The following is a 22,930-nucleotide window of genomic DNA, read 5'->3' as shown; positions in this document are numbered from 1 at the left end:
ATGTCTGGTCCCAATACAGATCCTGGGCGCCAGAGAGTCTAGGGTGGTGTGAATGCCTGGGACCACCGTGGTCCGTGATAGGTCCACATATGGTGTGAGTGTTTTATGAGTGGATCTCCCATTGGGTCCCCTCCGTTTTGGTGCGAAGGGAACCGTGGATAAGAGGGGGCTGGAAACGCCACTACCATGTCTATCTCCTGAGTTCTCACGAACAAAGGAATACAGGAGCCAAGTATCCTGCAACCACGAGGCGGAACCGAGGAATCGCTGGGTACCCGCTGAAGGACTGCTCCTCTGCACTGCTGTCGCTTTGTGAAACCCTTTCTACCTCGGATCGAACGAGAAGGCCTGTACTGGTACTTCGACCCTTGGAATAGTGGGAACAACTATTCTCGGCACCTTCACCATCTCCTGCACGTAAGCCTTCGGAAGTGTCTCTGGGCCATCCAGCAGACTGACCAGCCTACCCAGGAGTCTTGCTCTGTAACCGCCGTCAGGTTGTGAGTGTATTACGAGTCCTTGTCACTCTCACACGATTCGTACACTTGGCATTCCCAGGTCTGAAGTGAGTAGTGTACATTTGGCTGAAATACACACGGCCGATCCGTTGCCCTGCTGTGGTAACAAACTGTGCGGGTTCACTGCGTTTGGGACATCCTCAACTCAACTTCTGCTGCTGCGGAATCTACACGACGCCGAGACATCCCCTGCTTGTATCTGAACCAGCCAGCACTGAAACTGATGCAGAGAAGCCTGGGTCTGCCTGCATCGGGGACCGGTGAGTAGCATCGCTAGGAACTGGTCGCGCTCCTGCAGGAGCCCATAGCTTTTCCCAGCTGTGTCTAACAGCACGCCTTTCCGTACTCGCACTCTGCTTCTGCCCCCAGTGGAGGCTGCGCTTGAGTCGCAGAGCACTGTTCATCTTCAATTGTTCATCGAACTAAACTGCCTGATTCCCTCGAAGAGACTCCCCTTTTTGCCCGTTGGCACCAGCGTGTGCAGGTACTTTTGAGCACAAGGCTCCACTCTTCGTAGGGCTTGGACTTCCTTTTAGTTAGGTGCCTCTGAAGGCGGACTGAGTCTAATTATTATTCGCACTGCCTGTTTTCCTCCCCATCTAGGTGGTCTACACATTTCGTGCGTCTAACTCGTTAGACTCGTTTGTATTTGTATATATATTGTATTGGTTTGGTATGTGTTGGTTTACTTGAGTTGTATTGTGATTTCTCGCTATGGTCAATGTTACAAAGGCCTTATAATAAATGTGTATATATTTTTAATATAACACCTGCTTGGAGTAATTTGTAAGTGTCCTTTGTGTGCTCATTGCGGGCTTTCAGTCACCCTCACCCCTCTTGAGACCTAGTCTTGACCGCCGCGATCGCTACCTTGATTGGTCTGGCTTGTCCAGAGGTTACCCTGTTCCAAGAAACTAGGCTGGCCTTCTGAACCTCTGCCCCTCCAGGACAGAGTTCAGAAATCCATCTTAACACATTGGTTTACAGCAGTGGGATACGACTGAAGGTATCCAGTGTTGCGCAAGAGCAAAGGCATTTCATGTTATTCCTACCAGGACACGTAGTGAATTGTCGTAGCATAACTTTTAAAAGGTCATAGTCCTATCTAACAGTATGGAAACAAATACCTTGTTAACTTTAAATGCTTCTAAATCCGAAACATTGAAAAAGATGTGTGCAGAGAGAGGTGTCTCCTCTCAAGGCACCAAATTGGATATGATCCAAAGAATTGTGGCGTGGCAAGAAGCGCAGCTTGACGCTATAACTTCTGAGGACAGTGCGGAAGGAGGTGTGGCTGCTCTCACTGGTAGAACCGACGGTTCTGCCGCTGCACTGATCCAACGCGACCACGAGGAAAGGGAGGATGAGATGTCTAATGTTTCCTCTGCCAGTGTTGATGGGGAGGCCATGCTTGAATTCAAGAAGCAAGAGCTGCTGTTTAGGCAGAAGGAGCTTGAGTTCAATATGGCCAAACTACAGGAAGAGCTTGAGTTCAATAGGGTCAAGCTAAAAATCGAACAGGCCGAAAAACAGAAAGAGAGGGATCACCAGTTGGAACTGGCCAAGCTTCAGGTTGCAAATGGATCCAAGGGTCCTGGACATGGGTCTGGGGCCTCCTCTCATTCACGGTTTCCAAAAGATCTGCTCAGTGTGTATGAGGAAAAGAATGACATTATGGACTGGCTGAATACGTTTGAGTATGCATGCGAAGTTCAACAAGTTGACAATGCTGATAAGATTGCCTGGTTACTCAACAGACTGCCCCATTCTGGCTGTAATGCCATTATGGAAATGTCGAAGGCTGAGCGAACGGATTTCGCAATGTTAAAGCAAACTCTCATTTTAAAGTTTGGAAAGACTCCTGCCCAATATTTAAAACGATTCAGAGAGTATAAGAAAAAAGAAGGTGGTACTTGGGTATCTTATGTAACCGAATCCTTAAAAAACTTGACTGGCTGGGTCGAAGGTTATAAGGTTTCTACCTTTGAAGGTATGATAAGTCTTGTCATGCTGGAACATATTTTTGCATCTTCTTCCCCGGAGCTTAAGCAGCATTTGGCCGATTCGAAGGAGATAGATCCTAAGAAGCTTGCCATTGCCGCAGATTTATGGGTGTCACATCGAGTGTCCCATAAGGACAAAACGCATCCTGGTAAGCAGGAGGAAGCGAAAAAGTCCAAAGATAAGGAGGGTGGAGAATCTGATAAATCTTCTTCTCAAAAGGGCCACAAAAAGAAAAATAAGGGTAAGACACAAGAGAACTCACAGGGTAGTGGAGGTCAGCCTCCGAAACAGAACTCTGGTTACAATAAGCCTCCCTATGTAAACAGACCCAATGGATCTTGTTTTGCTTGTGGAGCAACTGACCAGTGAAGGGGGATCCCCGGTGTAAGGTTAAACCTTTGGGGGTCCACTCCGCTAATCTGGCCTTCTCCTCCTACGAGGAAGAAGAGATTACTGGAGCATCCTTCTCCTCAGACTCCTTCCCCAGCGGGATAGAAGCTGAGGTAGTTTTAGTTTCCCTGGGTTCCTGGGAGCCTAGTGTCGCAGAGGCTTATGCTAGGATTCCAGATAATACCAAGCGCTACTTTAAAGACAGTGTGCTGATCAATGGAGTGGATACTCCAGCTCTTAGGGATAGTGGGTGCAGTCGAACTGCAGTGGATTCTACCTTGGTAGACTCAGAGGAAGTTGCCAGAGCTACTCTGATGCCCACTAAGTTGGCTGACGGCCCACTTTGCATGTTTCCAGTAATACCTGTAAATCTTACTTTAAATGATACAGCAGTCAGGATTCCAGTGAGCATTCAGAGAAACGTCCCAGGAAAGGTCTTGTTAGGCAATGATCTCAGAGCTTTAGGGCTCGTAGGAGACACTGCCGACAGACCCTGCACCCTGTCTCAAACCAGGCAGCATTGGCCAAGACCAATAAGTCAACCCAGCCGAAGGGGAAACCCAAGGCGAAAGGAGTGAGCAAGTCAAGACGAGGGAAAGAGAGCATTCCCACGAACTCGCCTACCACTGCGGTGGAGGAAGTTGGTCAATCGCCCAGGCCTGACGAGGAGGTGGCGATGCCTGAGGTATTTGACCCCAACGACCATCCAGAACTAAAAGACTTGTTAGTAGGAGGTGGTCCTGACAGGGAAGAATTCAGTAAAGGCCAACGTGAGTGCCCATCTCTGGAAGGCCTAAGGAGACAGGCCTGCTCCCAGCTTGAGGGTGAACCTCCTGGGACGCATCGGAATTATTGGGAAGGTGGACTCCTGTATAGTGAGCCCACAGAGTCTCCAGAAGGAGACCATAGGAGGTTGGTGGTTCCCCTTGCTGTAAGACCCTTCATCCTGCAGTTGGCGCATGAAGTACACCTTGCTGGTCACCTTGGTATTAAGAGAACCAAGCAAAGGTTATCCATGCACTTCTACTGGCCCAAGATGGGGGTGCAAGTAGAAAGTAACTGCAGGAGTTGTGCCTCCTGCCAGTTATCTGGTAAGAGTGGCTCAACAATCCAAGCTCCATTGGTACCACTCCCAGTTGTGGGAATACCATTCGAAAGGGTAGGGATCGACATCGTTGGTCCCCTTGACCCGCAGACATCCTCAGGCAATAGGTTTATCTTGGTGCTAGTCGATTATGCTACCAGATATCCTGAGGCCATCCCATTGAAAACTGTAACTGCCAAGTCAGTTGCAAAAGCGTTACTTGTCAACTTTACTAGGGTTGGCTTCCCTAAAGAGGTTGTGTCTGACAGAGGCAGCAACTTAATGTCAAAGTATATGCAGGCTATGTGGAAAGAATGTGGGGTCACCTACAAGTTCTCTTCTGCATACCACCCCCAGACCAATGGTCTGGTGGAACGTTTCAACAGAACTTTAAAAAGCATGATTGGGGCTCAGGAAGAACCTCAGAGAAGGAAATGGGATCTTCGTTTACCATGCTTACTGTTTACCTACCGAGAGGTACCACAGGAGGGTGTTGGCTTCAGCCCCTTCGAACTTCTGTTTGGTCATCCTGTACGGGGACCCTTAGCCATAGTCAGAGAGGGATGGGAGATGCCCACTCCCCCTGTTACTACCAACGTATTAGATTATGTGCTGGGGCTCAGAAAACGGATGCTACTTCTGATGGGCTTGGCTAGTGATAAATTGAAGGCAGGACAAGCGCTGGTGAAACATTGGTACGACCAGAAAGCTTCCCTCATCAACTTTACACCTGGTCAGCAAGTCCTGATCATGAATCCCATAAGGCCTCGAGCTTTACAGGACAAATGGTCAGGCCCTTACACAGTGGTGGAGCCCCTGGGTGGGGTTAACTATTTAGTGGACCTTGGAAGGCCTGGACAGGCTCCAAAAGTGTTTCACATAAATAGGCTGAAGGCTTTCGCCCCAAGAGTCGAAATCGCAGCACTGCTAGTGGCTTCAGATGTTGAGGAAGAGGAGTCTGAACCTCTCCCCGACCTGTTCCAAAGCGGTCCTTCAGATAGCTCCTTTGAGGGTGTCCGAGTGGCCCCTCACCTGACTTCTGGTCAGCAGGATGAGGTGAAATGTTTGCTTAGGCAGTTTTCCCCCCTGTTTTCACAGTCGCCTGGTTTGACACCTTGGTGCAAACATAACATAGACACAGGAGACAGTGTACCTACCAAAAGTAGGGGATACAGGATGTCAGACAAAGTACAGTCTTACATTAAGACCGAGGTCAACAAGATGTTAGACCTTGGGGTGATTGAACCCTCTAGTAGTCCTTGGTCCAGCCCTGTGGTTTTGGTTCCAAAGGCGGGCACTTCTGAATAGAGGTTCTGCGTGGATTACAGGGCCCTGAATGCTGTCACCAAGACAGATGCACACCCCTTGCCTTGAACAGATGAGCTGGTGGATACTTTGGGTGCCTCCAAGTACCTCAGCACGTTTGACCTCACTGCTGGCTATTGGCAAATAGCCTTAGCAGAACATGCCAAGGAGAAGACAGCGTTTTCTACTCCAGACGGCCTTTACCAATTCAGGGTAATGCCGTTCGGGTTGAAGAATGCACCTGCCACTTTCCAGAGGCGTGTGAATCATGTGTTGAATGGGTTGGACGAATTCTCTCTTGCATATCTGGATGATATAACAGTTTTCAGTGCCACCTGGGAAGACCATGTGAAACACCTCGGGATTGTGCTCCAGGCTGTTCAGAAAGCACACTTGACCATAAAGGCTAGTAAATGCCAGATTGGACAAGGCTCAGTGGTTTACCTTGGACATGAAGTAGGTGGAGGGAGGATACAGCCTCTTCCCAGTAAAGTACAAGCAGTACAAGACTGACCTACCCCCACTACACAGACCCAAGTGAGAGCCTTCTTAGGACTCATGGGGTATTACCGCAATTTCATGGCAGACTATGGCACCATAGCTGCCCCTCTGACTGCCCTCACTACTCCGAAGAAACCCAAGAAGGTAACTTGGACCGACGAGTGTGAGAAGGCCTTCAATGGCTTAAAAGAATCCTTGTGCCAGGCCCCTGTCCTCAGGGCCCCTGATTATCAAAGACCTTTTATTGTGCAGACGGACGCCTCTCACACTGGGATAGGAGCTGTACTATCGCAAGTAGATGAGAAGGGTAAGGAACACCCTATTGGTTTTATTAGTCGCCAGCTTAAGGACAGAGAGCTCAGATGGTCCAAAGTGGAGAAAGAATGTTTCTCTGTTGTGTGGGCCGTACGGAAGCTGAGGCCCTACCTCTATGGGACCCACTTCACTGTGCAAACTGACCATAAGCCCCTGATGAACATGAAGGGAGAGAATCCAAAGTTGCTTAGGTGTTCCATAAGTCTACAAGGCTTCGAATTCACTATTGAGCATAGGCCAGGTGTCCAACATAGCAATGCTGATGAGTTGTCCAGAATGTTTAACCAACCTGAACACGAGACTCATCCAGGGGTGGATTAGTTCCCCCTGTCCATAGTCTGGGAGGGGCGAGTGTTAGGAAAGATTTCTTAATTGTGGGTAATTTTCCTTCCATGTGGCAACCCCTAAACTTTTTGCTGTTGTTTTCACCCTGATCTAGACTTTGCCAGAGAAGTGCAGCCTTCTGCCGCACTCCTCTGGGCTTTCGCTCCATTCTTACGGGGAAACTGACATGCCCTTAAGACAGTCAGTACCGGAAAACGTTGTTTTCCGTAGTTTCTTTATCATGTTGCAGCTTTCGCGCAACATGGCACAAGAGGGCACTGTAAGCTAAGGTACTGCTCTCTTGGGTCTCTAGTCTTCTACAGGCCCTAGATACTCTCTTTGGATTGTAAATGAACGGTGCAAGTGATTCACGGACGGGATTGGTGGCAGCGATCGTTTCTTGTTTTTTTGAGCTCCTTTTGGCGTTGTAAGCGCGTTTCTCGCGCTTAGCCCAAAATGGTGGCCTGGCTCCCAAAATGGCCAGACCACGAGGCTCTTTGTCCTGTCCGCTGACCGTCTTGCCCCCTTCACCTCCCCCAGGTCGAGCCGACCTGGGGCCTTCCTTATTTGGGCATGTAATTTCCCACGAAATTCGCGGGCTTCCACAGGCCTTGTGTGTGCCTCCAGGATGGGGGCTGGGATGTCTGGTCCCAATACAGATCCTGGGCGCCAGAGAGTCTAGGGTGGTGTGAATGCCTGGGAACCCCGTGGTCCGCGATAGGTCCACATATGGTGTGAGTGTTTTATGAGCGGATCTCCCATTGGGTCCCCTCCATTTTGGTGCAAAGGGAACCGTGGATAAGAGGGTTGAAGCCACTACCATGTCGATCTCCTGAGTTCTCACGAACAAAGGAATACAGGAGCCAAGAATCCTGCAACCACAAGGCAGAACTGAGGAATCGCTGGTGACCCGCTGAAGGACTGCTCCTTTGCACTGCTGTCGCTTTGTGAAACCCTTTCTACCTCGGATCGAACGAGAAGGCCTTTACTGGTACTTCGACCCTTGGAATAGTGGGAACAACTATTCTCGGCATCTTCACCATCTCCTGCACTTAAGCCTTAAGCCTTCAGAAGTGTCTCTGGGCCATCCAGCAGACTGACCAGCCTACCCAGGAGTCTTGCTCTGTAACCGCCGTCAGGTTGTGTTGTATTACGAGTCCTTGTCACTCTCACACCATTCGTACACTTGGCATTCCCAGGTCTGAAGTGAGTAGTGTACATTTGGCTGAAGTACACACGGCCGCTCCGTTGCCCTGCTGTGGTAACAAACTGTGCGGGTTCACTGCGTTTGGGACATCCTCAACTCAACTTCTGCTGCTGCGGAATCTACACAACGCCGAGACGTCCCCTGCTCGTATCTGAACCTGCCAGCACTGAAACTGACATGGAGAAGCCTGGGTCTGCCTGCATTGGGGACCGGTGAGTAGCATCGCTAGGAACTGGTCGCCCTCCTGCAGGAGCCCATAGCTTTTCCCCGCTGTGTCTAACAGCACGCCTTTCCGTACTCGCGCTCTGCTTCTGCCCCCAGTGGAGGATGCGCTTGAGTCGCATAGCTCTGTTCATCTTCAATTGTTCATCAAACTAAACTGCCTGATTCCCTCGAAGAGACTCCACTTTTTGCCCGTTGGCACCAGCGTGTGCAGGTACTTTTGAGCACAAGGCTCCACTCTTCGTAGGGCTTGGACTTCCTTTTAGTTAGGTGCCTCTGAAGGCGGACTGGGTCTAATTATTATTCGCACTGCTTGTTTTCCTCCCCATCTAGGTGGTCTTCACATTTCGTTCGTTTAACTCGTTAGACTCGTTTGTATTTTTATATATATTGTATTGGTTTGGTATGTGTTGGTTTACTTGAGTTTTATTGTGATTTCTCGCTACGGTCAATGTTACAAAGGCCTTGTAATAAATGTGTATATATTTTTAATATAACACCTGCTTGGAGTAATTTGTAAGTGTCCTTGCTTTGTGTACTCATTGCGGGCTTTCAGTCACCCTCACCCCTCTTGAGACCTAGTCTTGACCGCCGCGATCGCTACACTGATTGGTCTGGCTTGTCCAGAGGTTACCCTGTTCCAAGAAACTAGGCTGGCCTTCTGAACCTCTGCCCCTCCAGGACAGAGTTCAGAAATCCATCTTAACACTACGCACTGTTGCTGTTGCTGCTGCTTGCTTCTGGAAATCCAAAGCCATTACAAGAGTGTGTGTCAAGACCCCGAGAACATCATGAAAGAGCAGCAGCAAAGACCTTGTGACAGCCCTCGCCAGATTGTCTCCAAAGTAAGGTGGTTTTTATATATCGTTTTTTTGAACAGTGCACTTTAAGAACTTTGTAAATATTTTTAAAGACTGTTTGTATATTTTTAATATTGGAAAGGACTCTTTTTATATATATATTTATATTTTTAAATCTTTAGATACGCTGCTTTTTAGGATTAGTTTATTTGCATATAGTGGGGCTCATTACTAGTATGCCGGTAAAACGGCAGAAATACTAGCATGCCAGTATTACCGTCACCGACTGGGTGATTGCCGTCATTACGGACGTATTTTGAGTCCACAGGTGCGTGCACATCCTCCTACTGGAAACAGTAATACCGGCATGCTGGTATTACCCACAACAACAACAATTTGACGGTATTACTGGGGATTAGTGCCGGTAATATCTATACCGCCATCCAAACTGCCATTAATTCTGGCTCCGGTATTACCACTGTGGGAAATAGCGATACCACCGGAATCAGAAGGAAGGACGGTGGCAGCTATTTTAAAATCACAATCCACCCTGAATCCCCCAGTTCCTGCCGCCATCCAGTCCCAGAAGTGCTGCCAAAACATGTCCCAGCAAAGAAAGTTCCATGCACCAGCTCTCTGACTCTGCAAGCGGACATTTTCAGATGCGAAGCTCACTACATTGTCAAATACAGTTGTAGAACATTCTGACAAACTCTTTAGTGTTCAGAGGAAGAGTGCCATATGGGCAGAAATTATGGCAACATTGACGGCTGTGGGAACTTTACCCCGCAGTACCAGGGATTTCCGCAAATGCAGAGACGACCTCAAAGCAAGTGTCTGTAGCCTCATTGTAATGCCTAGGAGAGAGTGTGCCATCACAGGAAGAGGCACATTGGACCTTCTCTGCCTCATGTCCTGTGAGGAGACGACCAGCAGCATCCTATACATGGAGGGCATTGAGGGGATAGGGTGTGAAGAGCCTGGAGCAAGGACTCAAGGAGATGGTGGTAAGTAAAACTGCATGCACATGTGCATGTGGTCCCCAATTGGGTGCATCCACCAGCAAAGATGCACAGAATGAGCATGGGAAACAGTTGAACTCATGGCAGGCACAGCAAATTTCCAGTGAGTTCACACACACGTGCCATGGGATGCGGGTAAACATACCAATGCACATGTAATGCAGTCAAAACATGCATGCATGCACATGGACACATGACAAGCACCCATGTGTGCCAAAATCATCCATATCAGAAAGTGATTCCGCACCTCAACCATGACAAAAATCCAATTTGGCAGTATATACACTCAGCAGGTACCACCACCACATACATGCAGAGGCACCCATCAGAGCAATAGCACCCAAGCAACCCCCATGAAATGTTGAACTCTGGGACAACCACGTGAGTGTAATACAAGCCCACAGACATGTCTGCTAGATGGCTAACAGCATGTCATTACATATCCAACAGGAACACAGTCCATGGACAGTGAAGAGGTCGGACCCTCGACCGCGGGCACATCAATTGCCACCGCCCCTGCACAGGCCAAACCACTCACCAGCAGGAGCAAGCAACAGGGCAGGGCTGCATGCCTGGAGCACGGACTCAAGGCCACCACCAGCAACAACTCCACCACCAACTCCACCGCCGCCTCCGCCTCCACCAACTCCCCCACTGCATCCACCTCCACCACCAACTCCACCTCCATCACCACCACCTACCTCTGCCATGGACACACCATCGAGCCCTGAGGGGGACACAATCCCCATGCCAGCAGTCAGTGCCCCCCACGAGCCAGGCAAGTGACACAGCTGTCACTACAGCTTCCAGTGCCATACCACAGCCACTGCCTGTAGTGGCACACACTGTGACCATCACAGCAGTGGTGCACAGACCCCAGGGAGCCAGCATGCCATCATCCCCATCACGTGGAGTGCAGCCACTGGCACATCACGGCAGGGCCATATCCCTACCACTGTTAAGAGGAAGAGAAGGATGATGAGGAGTATGACCACGACATAGGGGATACTGTTCCCTGCTTCGGGTCCCCAACCCTGCCACAAAGGCTGCCTGAGACCAACATGCACACAGTACGTGCCAGGCTGGATGACATTGAGAGGCAGCAGGCAGAAATTCACTCACTTGTGGGCCAGTAGCTGCAAGAAATGCAGACCATGCGGGATTACCTGCAGAGGTGCACCCACAGAATTGCTCGCCTACTCGGCCATGCCACCGGAGCCATGGTAACACTGGTGCAGAGAATGCGCAAGCACACTGATTCTTACAGGTCCTCAGCAGAGTTACAGAACCAGTCTATTCAGCTAACCTTACAGTACATCCGAGCCCAGGAGTCTGAGCCATCCACTTCTGTTACCCCTACAGAGGGCTCTCTGCCCAGCACCCCAAGGCACCATTCACTGCACCAACTCACTGCCAAGGAGCAGGGCCACAAGGCCAATAGGGCACGAAATTACATTTGGACATTGCAGGGGTGTACTGGGGTGGGTGTTTTGGGGAGGGTGATTTTGAGGGTGGGTGTTGTTATAGAGGGTGATGCTGTTGTGGGGATGCTAGTTACACATTGCAAGATTACAAAAGTTCACTTGAAGCAATGACGGGACATTCCTTATTGAGTGCAAGTTTTTAATGTGTACAGAAACATTTTACTTTACAAAGGTGCAAGGGGAGTCCAATTTGGTAGCTTAATCCAAAGAAATTGTCAATAGGTTTCTGGGAAGCCGGTCCCGCGAGCCTGGCGCTCAGTGCGTGCATATGTGGCACCCTTAGCCACCAAGTCAACCTCTTCAGGGGTAGCATGTCCGCATCCGGGGTCAGGGGAATTTTGTGCCGGATGCATATGTTGTGCGACATTGCACATGCCTGCAATATCTGGCCCACCTTGTCCGGCCTGTACACAAGTGCATCCCCAGTCCTGTGTAGTCATTTGAAGCTGGCCTTCCACAGGCCAAAGATGCACTCAACTGTCACCCTAGTGCATATATGGGCCCAGTTGCATGCCACCTCCTGTGCCGTGAGGGGAGTCCTCAGAGGAGTCATAAGCCATGGAAGCTGGGTATCCAGAGTCACATGCAAGTCATGCAAGTCATGGTGACCTGTGGAAGCATTGCCTGTAACAGCAGCATCTCAATTGACAGTCCATGCATATAGTGGAGTGTTTCATGCTGCATTCTGGTACCTGTAGTCCATTGTGTTGGGCTGGTCTGTTGGGAAGCATATCTTGAACATTCACTGATTAATTGTGGGTCATGCCCTACTCCTGTGGGTTGCTGCCGTTCATGTGTTGGGTGTGCGTATGGGTTCTGCCTCACACTCAAGGGAGAGCACTGCTGGGACCCACACCATCAAGGTCCCAGCATGTGCATTCATGATTCCTGCAGCTCCGGAGGACAGGAGAAACCCTGAAAAGATGGCTGCAGTGTAGTTTGCATCTAATAACAGCCGCCTTCCCAGCATATGATTGCCTGGCACCGACCTGCAACCCGATTGGCTTACCCCCTGCACAAAGGACATTCCTTCCCTGAGCCAGGAGGCAAAGCCGGCCCATGCACAAAAGACTAGCTACAAGGCTTCCTGTTCCTGTGTTTGCCTGTCCTTGCATGACCAGCGTGTCCTGTGTCCCAGATGAACACTACACGTCTGCTGATGTAACCTGAACATGATGGCTACTAGTAACTTCTACTCAGCATGTAACCCTCAAGCTGATCTTGCCATGTTAACCTGTTGCCCATACCTGCTGCACTCTCTGTGCCGAAGGTAAGGGGGCACAACCTCTCCTATACGCATTGAGAATATGCTACTCTATTGCTTTGCAATGACCCTATTAACCTGCGTGTACACACTTTATCCCTCCGATATCACTTTTGTTCATCACAACGGTGTGCACCTCCCTGCCTAGTCCTTGACTCCCTTACGTCTGTGCAAGCCTTGACCTCCACCAGAGTATCACGGCCGCAACTGACCCTGCTGATATGCTGGACCATGCCCTCGCTCACAGCTAAGAGGCGCAACTGCTCCTCCTCTACTGTCGTGATCCCTCCACCCCTGGTCCCTGACATGAGCACCATCCATGAACCTGGTCTACTCCCCTCGCCAGCTTCACCCTACTCCCCATGCACAACTGGAACTGAGTTCTCAACTTGGCCCACCCCCACTCTACCTTTCTTCCAACCCCCTGCCACGCATTACCTACGTTGCACCGTCCACACAGCGGTTCGATACACTGGTGCCCCAATGCCTCACTACCATACCTCGCTCCAGCCCCAGGCTACCCAGCACCCTTCCTCCAGGCCATAATAGGCATCCAACAGTAATGACCAACTAGACCACTATTCAAAACCATATGCAGTTAACGCACCCATCTTACCGATATCTACAGTGACATTACTACCTACCTCCACTTTCTCCAAACTCACAGCCTCTACAGTGAGACTGAGCAAGTAGGAAGACACCCACCTATCGTGAACCACACACTGTCCGCATATTGAAACAGCCCCCCGCACCATGAGGTAAGGGTGTGCAAGTTTATAGACTCCCCTATCCACCACTGCCCCTGTAACATCAGGTGCGGTTGTAGAAGTGTGAGCATGTACTTCTATTCTGACTTCATACTTGCATAGTTGATGGAGCCCCGACTAAATGAGGTGTGGCTTAGTCAGTGTGTATGCATGTACTCCTATTTTGACCGTCACACTTGTATAATTGATGTAGCCCGCCGCAACATGAGGCGTGGCTTAGTCTGTTTATGCTGATAATGTTATTTTGTACCCTTTAAGAAAGTTTACTTACCTGCACCTCTGTAACTAGTGCCCTGATGCCTGAGGGATTGGTGCACTGCTATAAATGTAAAAATAAAATACATAAATAGAGTATGCAATCTGTATGTGAGTGTTCCTCCCCATTGCATGTCCCCTGTGCAGCAAGGTTAGTGTGATGGTACATGTACATACACAATATGGTGGTGGGGAGTGCAATGTGCTGTCCCACATGCCGCAGGAGTGCATCCAGCACCTGACCCTGCACCCTGGAGAACACAGACTGTGAGATGCCATGCAGCTGGCACACTGTGTATTGAGAAGTGTCAGTGCCAAGGAAGTGCAGTACCAACACCAGCTTTACCAGCAGTGGTAGGGCTATCCTGATGCCGATCCTGCTCCCTATGTCTACTGAGTCAGGTTGAGGAGATCTGCAATGCTCTCCCTGTCGAGGAGGTACAGGTTGAGGATTTGCATGTCAATGAGGGTCCACGGTTGGTGTGGCCCGTACACAGGGTATGGGCACACACCTTGTTTGGCATCTCCTCCTTGCAATGCTCCTCCTCTCCACTGCCTCTTGTTCCCTCTGGTGGTCCTCCAAACCCTGCAGATCCATGTTGGCCTGGGGCAGCTGCATGTCAATGCTGACTGCGATCAGTTGCAGCATGGTGGTATAGGGAAGTGTGTTTGGGAAAGGTATGTCCCCTTTGGGCTCGTTCATGATAAATTGGGTGCACCTGGGTGCATTGGGTGCACCTGTGGCCACATTTCCCACACCTGAATGAATGTACCACTTGCTTTCAGGTGGAAGTATCCCACCTTGGTTTTGCAGGTATTTTGGGAAAATATCAGCCGGTATTACCAGCAAATTCAATCTCATGATATGCCGGTAATACCAGTTTTCTGGTATTACCGGTGCAGGTTTCCAGCCCATCCAGTATTTTGGTTGCCGGTAGTTCTGGATGACGTGATACAGGTGCCGATAATTACGGCAACTGTGTTCCGGCAAACTCGTACTTGGCCAGACCAGTAAAAGTACTGGTAAATGGTATTACCGGCACTTTGACTGTATACTGGCCAACCCGTAATGAGCCCCAGTGTCATGTGATTTCCCTTTTTGTCAAAATCTCTCAAATCCCTACTGGTGCACCGGAAGTGCAAAGTAGAAGTGAACATATACCAAATAAAAGAACTGTACACCAGCCTTCCTTTGTCTGCCTTTCCTTTTGTGTGCTAGTTACTTTAACCTTGTGTCTTTTTCCTTAGGGGTATTTGGGGATCCTGCCCTAACCTTTTGCCTTTTCCTACCTCCACCATGTTCATAGAGGGGCTCATCGGGGTGATCCTGAACCCAGCAAAGTGGGATTTGGAGACAGGTAAGAGATGGTGTTCAGATGCAGGTGCATCATCCACAAGGGGAGTGCAAGTATCATTTGAGAAAGGTCGTCTAGCAGGGCAGCAGGACCCGGTAGTGATCTAACAGTCACGTGCCACAAGAATGGGAGCAGTACTGGTAACTTTAGGTTAGTAGCTGAGAGATGCCACTAAATAGCACTAGCACACAGTAGTATATTTTGTTTTTAATAACACAGGCAATTGTTGCATTGTGGCTTTGCTTTTTGCCAGCATTGAGGCACATAATATCGTATTATTTGCATGTACTGCTCCTCACAGAGAGGAAGCAGCACATTATTTTTGTTCTAGCACATTGCCCCACATCTGTGATCGGTATGCAGCACACTGCATGGCATCATACCTACTACACTTCGCCTGTATGACATTATTGCAGAGAAATACATGGTGCGTATCACAGCATTCCAGCATGCATCACACTTCATAGAAAACACACAGCACATTGTGTAGCCCACCGGCCCACAATCAAGCTCATAGCACTACATTTTCGTGTTACATGACAGCAGGAGAGACGGTGCATAGGGATCTATGAAAAATAAGTCCAAAAACACAACCCATCCAACCAAAGCCAAATACCTTACCCATTATGGCACAATGCAGTGATTGCATAGATCACTTTGGCCTGCATCCCCTCCCTACTTACCTTCTGGCGGCACACTTCTGTGTGTGCCACTGACTCAGTTCTGTCCCTGCAGCATCAGTTCCCTTGCACTAACGTGGCTAGGAACGGACACGGGGAGAACCCTTTTTAAACATTTTTTTTAACTTTATCGTGCACCACTATCCATATAATGGACACCCCGCAACCCCCGACGCCCTGCAGCCTCTGCTCCCTTTATTCGATGTAATGGTATTCTTTTTTTTTGCATACATCCCGCATTTGTCCCGTACCAACATTTCGACTGCCACTACAATCAAATTTTTGTATGTGGCAAAGGCGGTGTGATTGAACACATCAATCTTTGGAATCAACATTTTTGTACAATACCGGTGCATAGCACATTCAGTCATACCACAGCACACACACACAGCCCATCGCTGTATATTTTCTTTCAGGGCAACTATGTGCCCATTTTGTTTTTGATATTTTTTAGCACAGCTAGGGCCTCACATGTTTGGTGGTATCACACTGGTAAATTCATCAGGATACCACCAAATGGTATTACCGTTATCAGCGCTTGGTCTGCCGGTAATACTGGCAGATTACAAGTGCCAGTAATGGTGGGTATTCCTCATTCCATGGAGTCCAATAGGACTCAGTGGGGGGAATTTCTGGTATTACCGGCAGCAGAAATACCAGTGCCAATAATTCTGGCATTTATTGGTGGTGGAGTGCCAAAATTACAGGCAGCTCAGAGTTGTAGGAAAATCCAGCCACCCCACTACCAAACTTGTAGTTTGCCAGTGCAGTAACGTGCCGGTAAACAGTATTACTGGCATGTTAATACTGCACTGGAAAACATATAATGAAGCCCCTAGCATGGAACACAAAACACGGCAATATTGTGTCTATTGACTGCAAGGATACCAAATACTATGAACAAGAGTTTAGCCATTTTTAAGTAGGCCTCAGTTAGAGGTATTGAGCTGCTATTATAGTGTATTAGGCCATAGTTGTTAGTTGGGTGCACCTGATTGAATTTTGTCTTGTCCTGCAAGCAGGCTGAGCGCTCAAGGGCAGATGGAGAGAGGTATGATATAGTTGCCAGCTTATTATTGCAAGTGACGTGTTTCTCAAGGGACGAAGGCTCAGTCCCAGACAGCAAATGCTGCCTCATCAGATAGGGAAAGAACACATAATGTTTGTGAAGGCCACAGTGAGGGGTGGGATTAGTTCTCAGGCAGCCACAATGAGAAATTGGTTGAATAATACGGAGAAATTAACAAAAATGATGGTCCAGGCGCAGTGCTCAGCAGTGGACCTGTCACGTTTTTTCTAAAAGGCCATTCATATTGTACCAGTATTGGCAACATGTATCACGATAGGGAGCTACATAGTGAGCAGGTGCGCACAGTGGGAATGGGGAATGAATGGAGGAGGTGCGTGCCATATTGGTTTGCTGCTCATTGGTCCATCTTGGTGGGACGTTGTGGCCCCAGTTGTCGTAGGTAGCATTGTCCACTTAGAATGAAGCCCTTTATCAAACTGTTTCCCCAACATGGGATTGGTGCAGTTTTTGCTGACCAAGGGGGCTGAGATCATGGGTGGGTGGTCTTCTTTGTTGTGATGAAATGGTAACTGCCAATAGTTTTTGAACAATGTATAGGGCTGTTTAGGGAATTGGTGATGACCAGCCAATGATAATGGTACTGTGATGTTTTTGTTACATTTCTTTTGCAATATGGGCAATGCTTTGTTTGTGGCTATAAAATGTTCAGCCCACAGTGGGCGTGTGAAGTTGGCTAGGTTCAGTTCATCTTCCCGGCCGTGATCTAGGAATACATTTTTTATTTTGTCATGCAATGTGGTGCACCCTTTTTGAGTTCTGTGGATTACTTTTTTCCTACTTTTGGATCCGTATTGCGCCCTTAGCTCAACAGTGATTCCAGGTCCTGCAGAGCTGGGGGCACTCTGCCGCATGCCACGGGGAGTTGGAGCCAGCCTATAGAGATCAGTTTTGGTGCACACAAACGAGGAGGTATTGCAGATGCCGAGTTACCGAAAGGTCTTCCTTTTCCCTTGGGTGTGGATGCCTGTCTCGGGCGGTGCAGGCATTTGCTAAAGGTCCAGCATTGAGGGAGTTGGAGGACTGACAAACTCGTGAGTGCACCCTCACATTATAGCACCAAGCACAGGGCGGTATTTGGTCTTGTTGACTAGTTCCTTTTTTCTTTTATTATTGAGTAGTGCAGTTAGTTCAGGGATCGCCCAGTAGTAGGGGAAAGGCTGGGTCGTCTAGTAGTGCATGCGGATTGAAGAAGGGTTCTCTCCAAAGGCAGCGAAAGATGGTGCAGCGCAGTGTTGTATGAGGATTTCGTGAAGGGATCTTCGCTCTTCTGAGAAAAGATGATGTCATAAGTAGTTTAGTATTGCATGCATATTATGGAAGAGGATCTCCCCCGTTGGGAGGGAAGATGATATCATAAGTAGAATAGCAGTGCCCCTCTCAAACTTGAGCCAGGCCACCTGAAGTTCTGGAAGTGGCTCAAGACCCTCCTCTGGCTTCTCTCTCTTGCTTCCTTGCTAACCTGTCTGTCTGTGGCACTGACTGGTGTCTGGTACCCTCAGAGTATCACTGGGTACCTGGCTCCTCCTTGACCAGTCTTCCTTGCACTGACTCCTGGCCTACTGTGCACTTAGGGGCTGTAACTTTAACCCTACAGCCCCCCTTCCTCCTTGCACTTACCCAGAGCCTCACTGCGCTGGCCGCACTTACTCGGAGCCATGCTGCCCTGATCGCACGTCCCCGCACTTCTCGTTGTCGCACTTGCATGATCCCAATGGCACAAGGACTAGTAGGATTGTTTGTCTTGTCTCCCCCTGTCTCCTCTCCCTTCTCTTGTGGTGCCTAGAAACACCTGGGTGCAGGTGCATTATAAATACCATATCATATCATATTGATGTGAAGTAATTTTGTGATAATAGTTACCACCACCGCAGAAGGGATTTTCTTATTTGTAGAGGATGAGAAGAATTAATTATGGTATTTAGAAGTGTATAACTTGGAGGTGTATTGTTGTCAATAGGGGTGTGGTTTAAATATGTAGTGTTAGAGAAGAGGTATTTTGTTTGTGTTGAAGGCAACATTGGTTAAGGTATTTGGCTTCGTTTGGATGGGTGTGTTTTTGGATGTATTTTTGTTAAGTTTAGTATGGGACACTGAATTATGGGTATGTGCAAGGAGTGTGTAAAGGTATGTGTTGTGTGGACTTGTAGAAGTGAGGAGTGAAGAGTGTGAGGTGTGTTGAAGATGTCTGGGGAAGCAAGAATAAACAACTGGTTGACAGTTTACATTGTGAAATTAGGGTTTTAAATGTATATTTGAATTGTATTGCATTTGATATTGACAAGGAGGGACCACGCAGAACACGCAGAACACGCAGAGGGAAGAGGTATCGGGCACTGCTGGCACAGTGTCTAAAAAGGATCAGGGGTGGGCACACATCAGCAATATGGCAATTCCATTGGAGCACATGTGTGAGACACTTCCACAGCACTGAGGCAAGATATTGAAATATAATTTTGAGTGGTTAGGAGAAACAGCATGGCAGCTTTTCACACCATGGCCTGGGGAGGGTACACATGTGTGGGACATCTGAGGGTAGATGTACGCATACCTCACATCAAAACATAAGGGGTAAAAGTTGAAGAACAGGCAACGCATTTTGGAGTTGTGGAAATTGTATGAGGAGGGAGCACACAGTGATAAGGGGGAAAGGTGAAGGAGAGCATTAGCACCCCTGCCCAGGCTGACACCACCACCACAGCCTGCGCAGCGGCTGCCACAGTACCATCAGCCACGCCCCTAACTTGGTCCTTTCCTCTAAAGCCTGCCGCAGGTTACACCAATCCCTGATATGCCCCATACAGGCAAAGAGATGAATTGCAAAGGACTACAACCCAGTGTAGGAGTATGTCGAAAGACACTGCTTGCACTACATTAGTTACGGTGATAGGGAAGAGCGTCTGGAGACAGATCGATGAGGCATTGAAGGAAGCGGAGAAGGAGCTTGTGTGCGCAGCAAGGGAGCAGTAGGAGGGGCAGTGATGCATGGCAGTGCCACCCGATCAATGGAGATCAGGACAGATAATGTTCAAACTAGACAGAAAACCTGGTGTCGCTTAAACATTTTCATCACATGGGAAGTCTGACACTAATTCAGTTTGCTGGGCCAGGGAGGAGGAGGAAATGGAGGAATTATGGCAACATTAAAAGAGGTACAACAGACCATGGGATGAAAGACTTAGGAGAAGACACACCCGCATAGCTGTAGTGACGGCTAAAGGGGACGGAGAGATGGGAGAAAATAAGCAGCTGGGGACGCAGCTCCCCTTATTACAGAAAAGTTGTGCAGTTACTCAGTATGTACCTTGGCCGAATATGAACAAAGAGAAATTGATGAATAGTTTGCCTTTCCTCACTGCATGTGTGGCAAAATTTATTTATGCTCCAGAAAAAGAGATGGCAGGGATAACTTTGGCCATGGGTGACATGAAGAGTTTGTATGCCGCCCTACTAGTGAATGCCGCATGGAAAAAGGCGAGGTATGTGGGGATGACAATAAAAAATAATGCTCACAATGGTGCACCATTCCTAGAAAGGAAGTCTTAATAGCTAGAAGTTTCTTGGTTGGTGTAATTGTGTAATTGTGTAATTAACTTCCACCAGTGAAAACATTTTGGAGAAATAGGCCACTGGATGTAACTGACCCGTTTCTGGATGTCTTTGGGACAATACTGCTCCCATGACCAAATTTGAGGTATCGACGTCCCCGAAAAAAGGCTAGCCACAATCAGGATGTAACAGAATTGGTCCCATAATGAAAATCTCCTTTAGAAAATGAAACACCTCCTCAGCCATTGAGATCCAAGCAATCTTCACTCCTTTCCTTACGCATTGAGTAATAGGTGTACCGACCTGTGAAAATCCCTTAATAAACCTTCGGTAGAAGTTGATGAATCCCAGAAAATGTTGGATTTCCTTTACACTTGTGGGCGCTGGCCATTCACTGACCGCTGTGAGGGTGCAGGAGTTAGGTTTGGACATAAATGTGGCAATGTTTTGGTTATACATTTGTATTCATAAAAGTAAAGGGGTTGGAGAAAGGCCTTTTCTATCCCTAAAACTAATCAGGCCTTCCCTGCCTCCAAAAACTCTATGGAATACTGTCAGAATGTCCAAATGAAAATAGTCCTTCACTGTCATCCCCCAAAACCCTACTTCTGACCATAACACTATTAAGGAATTACTAATGTGCTAGAACTCCAAAACGCCTAAGTAAGCTAGTAGTGACAGCTCTTGCCAGTTCAAAGACTTAAGTGTTCAAAGGAAAAACAAATGTTCGATTTCTTAACAATCGATGTCCCAGTAACTAGGGTTTGGCTCAATTCCCCTGTCTTCTAACTGGTTATTCTTAGGCCTTCATGTGGGTGCGACTCCCAGACTCGCAAAGCTCTGTCACTAAACGTTGATTTATTCTTTTGGCAAACATATACTTCCTTCTGGACAGTCTCTGTTTCTTGTAGGGTCCCAGTCCCTCTTATTTGATTCTCATATGAGTGCAGGTCCCAGACTCACAATGCGGCAACACCACGGCTTGGTTTACTCTCCTGCCAAGTACAAGTAGCCCTTTTAAATGTCTCAACACCCTTCAGGGTCCCAAACCCTCTTGTGCCTTTTGTAATTGGTTTCTTACATGGGTGTGGGTCCCAGACTCGCAATATGTGATTACCACTGCTTGGTTCACTCTCCTACCAAGCCCAGGGTTCTCTTATTCTTTCTTCTGCTATTTTGAAGGTCCGAGACCCTCTCCGTCTCTGTTGCTCATGAAGGTGCATGTCCCAGACTGGCATGCTGCTTTCAGGGTCCCCGACCCTTCATAAGTACTTTCCACTCTTCTCCCCATGCTTCCCCGGACATCCAGCCCTTCTTGATATGCTCAAGTACCTATTCTCTTGGTTTGTGTCTCCCCTGGAACAAGGCTTTCTTGCGAGGCTGCAGTAGCTCTCAGGGACTTGGCTTCACTGCTCATCGCTTCGCCTCTTTCTGGGTCCTTCTCACAGTGGCTCTGCTCTGCATTGCAGCACTCCGGTTCAGGAAATGCTCTGTGTTTGCCTCGGGTACTTGCTTGCGGCGTCCCTTCTTCCTCGACTCCCAGCGCCATACCTCGGTCTTCCATGCATGGCACCTCCCCCTTCTTTACTGGGCTTTCCAATGCCGTTCTTGCAGCTGGTCATCGGCTCCCAGCAGCTCTCGACTTTCCTCCTCTGAGGATAGCTCACCTTCTCTGTTTGAGCTGAGCAGTATTTGAACTCCCACACTGCCCTGTTGGGTTGTTCTCGAACAATCACATTTTGCAGAAGTCTAGATTATTCACTCCGGTTCTCTGGAGTGATCGGTATCCTCCTGCGCATCTTCTTCTTCACAGTACTGCTATAATTCTTATATGGAAATCCAATAGTATCCCCTGGTCTTTTAGATCTGAGAAATTAGGTTGACTGACTGTACAAAGAAGAATGTTGGGCCTATCTAAAGATAGGAAGGAGAGGTTGACCTTTGGTAAGAAAGGGGTTTTATGTAAAGCAGAGTTATACTGCATTCTCTGGGAAGGGTCATCTCTAATCACATAAGGGGCTTCCTCTCCCATGTGATCCTCTCCCTGCATACCACCACCAGGGGGACTATTGTGTTGTGGATGCACCACCCTGCCTCATGGCAAAGGTCTCCCATTTGGGGAGAAGGGATGACATCCTCAGATTCATCACATCGCTTGCCTCTTTTGTGAATCCATTTCAACTTCCCGTGGAGAGATGACAATCCCCAAAAACTCCATTATGTCTGTGTGGAATTGACTCTTCTCCAACTTAGCAAATAAGTTGTTTCGCTCAATCATCTTAATACCTGGCTCACGTGATCCTGGTTTAGCTCTGGATTTTGCAAAAGAAATTAAATATTTTCGATGTAGACGATGATAAAGACATCCAAAAACTCTCTCAAATCTTCATTTATTAAGAACTGGAAGGCCTCCGGAGCATTACAGAGTCCAAAATGAATTAATTGATATTCATATAAACCAAACTTTGTCCTAAACGCTGTCTTCCATTCATCACCTTCGCAAACCCATACCAGATGATAAGCTTCATGTAAGTCTAACTTTGGTGCAAATTGTTGCTCCTCTGAGTTGATCCAGCTTGACCGAAATAAGAGTGAGTGGATATCTGTTCTTTATGGTGACCTTATTCACGGCCCTGTAATCAATGCAAGTTCATAGAGATCCATCCTTCTTGGGAGCAAAAAAACAAGGGCGAGGCTGCTGGAGACTGAGAATGATGAATTGATTGATTGATTGATATTTTATTTCTATCGCGCTCGTACACAAGTGTTTCAGAGCACGACAAGGCAAGGGAGGGGA

At 48.3% G+C, this 22,930-nt stretch overlaps 1 protein-coding gene across 1 annotated transcript in view; it reads left to right on the top strand.

Moving 5' to 3' along the window:
* LOC138526013 (uncharacterized) overlaps nt 1–22,930 on the top strand; it is an 805,753-nt gene that overhangs the window by 699,314 nt on the left and 83,509 nt on the right. The window lies entirely within an intron of this gene.

Source organism: Ambystoma mexicanum, chromosome 7p (assembly GCF_040938575.1).
Source record: "Ambystoma mexicanum isolate Mex_15411 chromosome 7p, UKY_AmexF1_1, whole genome shotgun sequence".
NCBI classification, from domain to species: Eukaryota; Metazoa; Chordata; class Amphibia; order Caudata; family Ambystomatidae; genus Ambystoma; species Ambystoma mexicanum.
The sequence above is the reverse complement of the archived record's forward strand: the minus strand, read 5'-3'. Positions and strand labels throughout refer to the sequence as shown.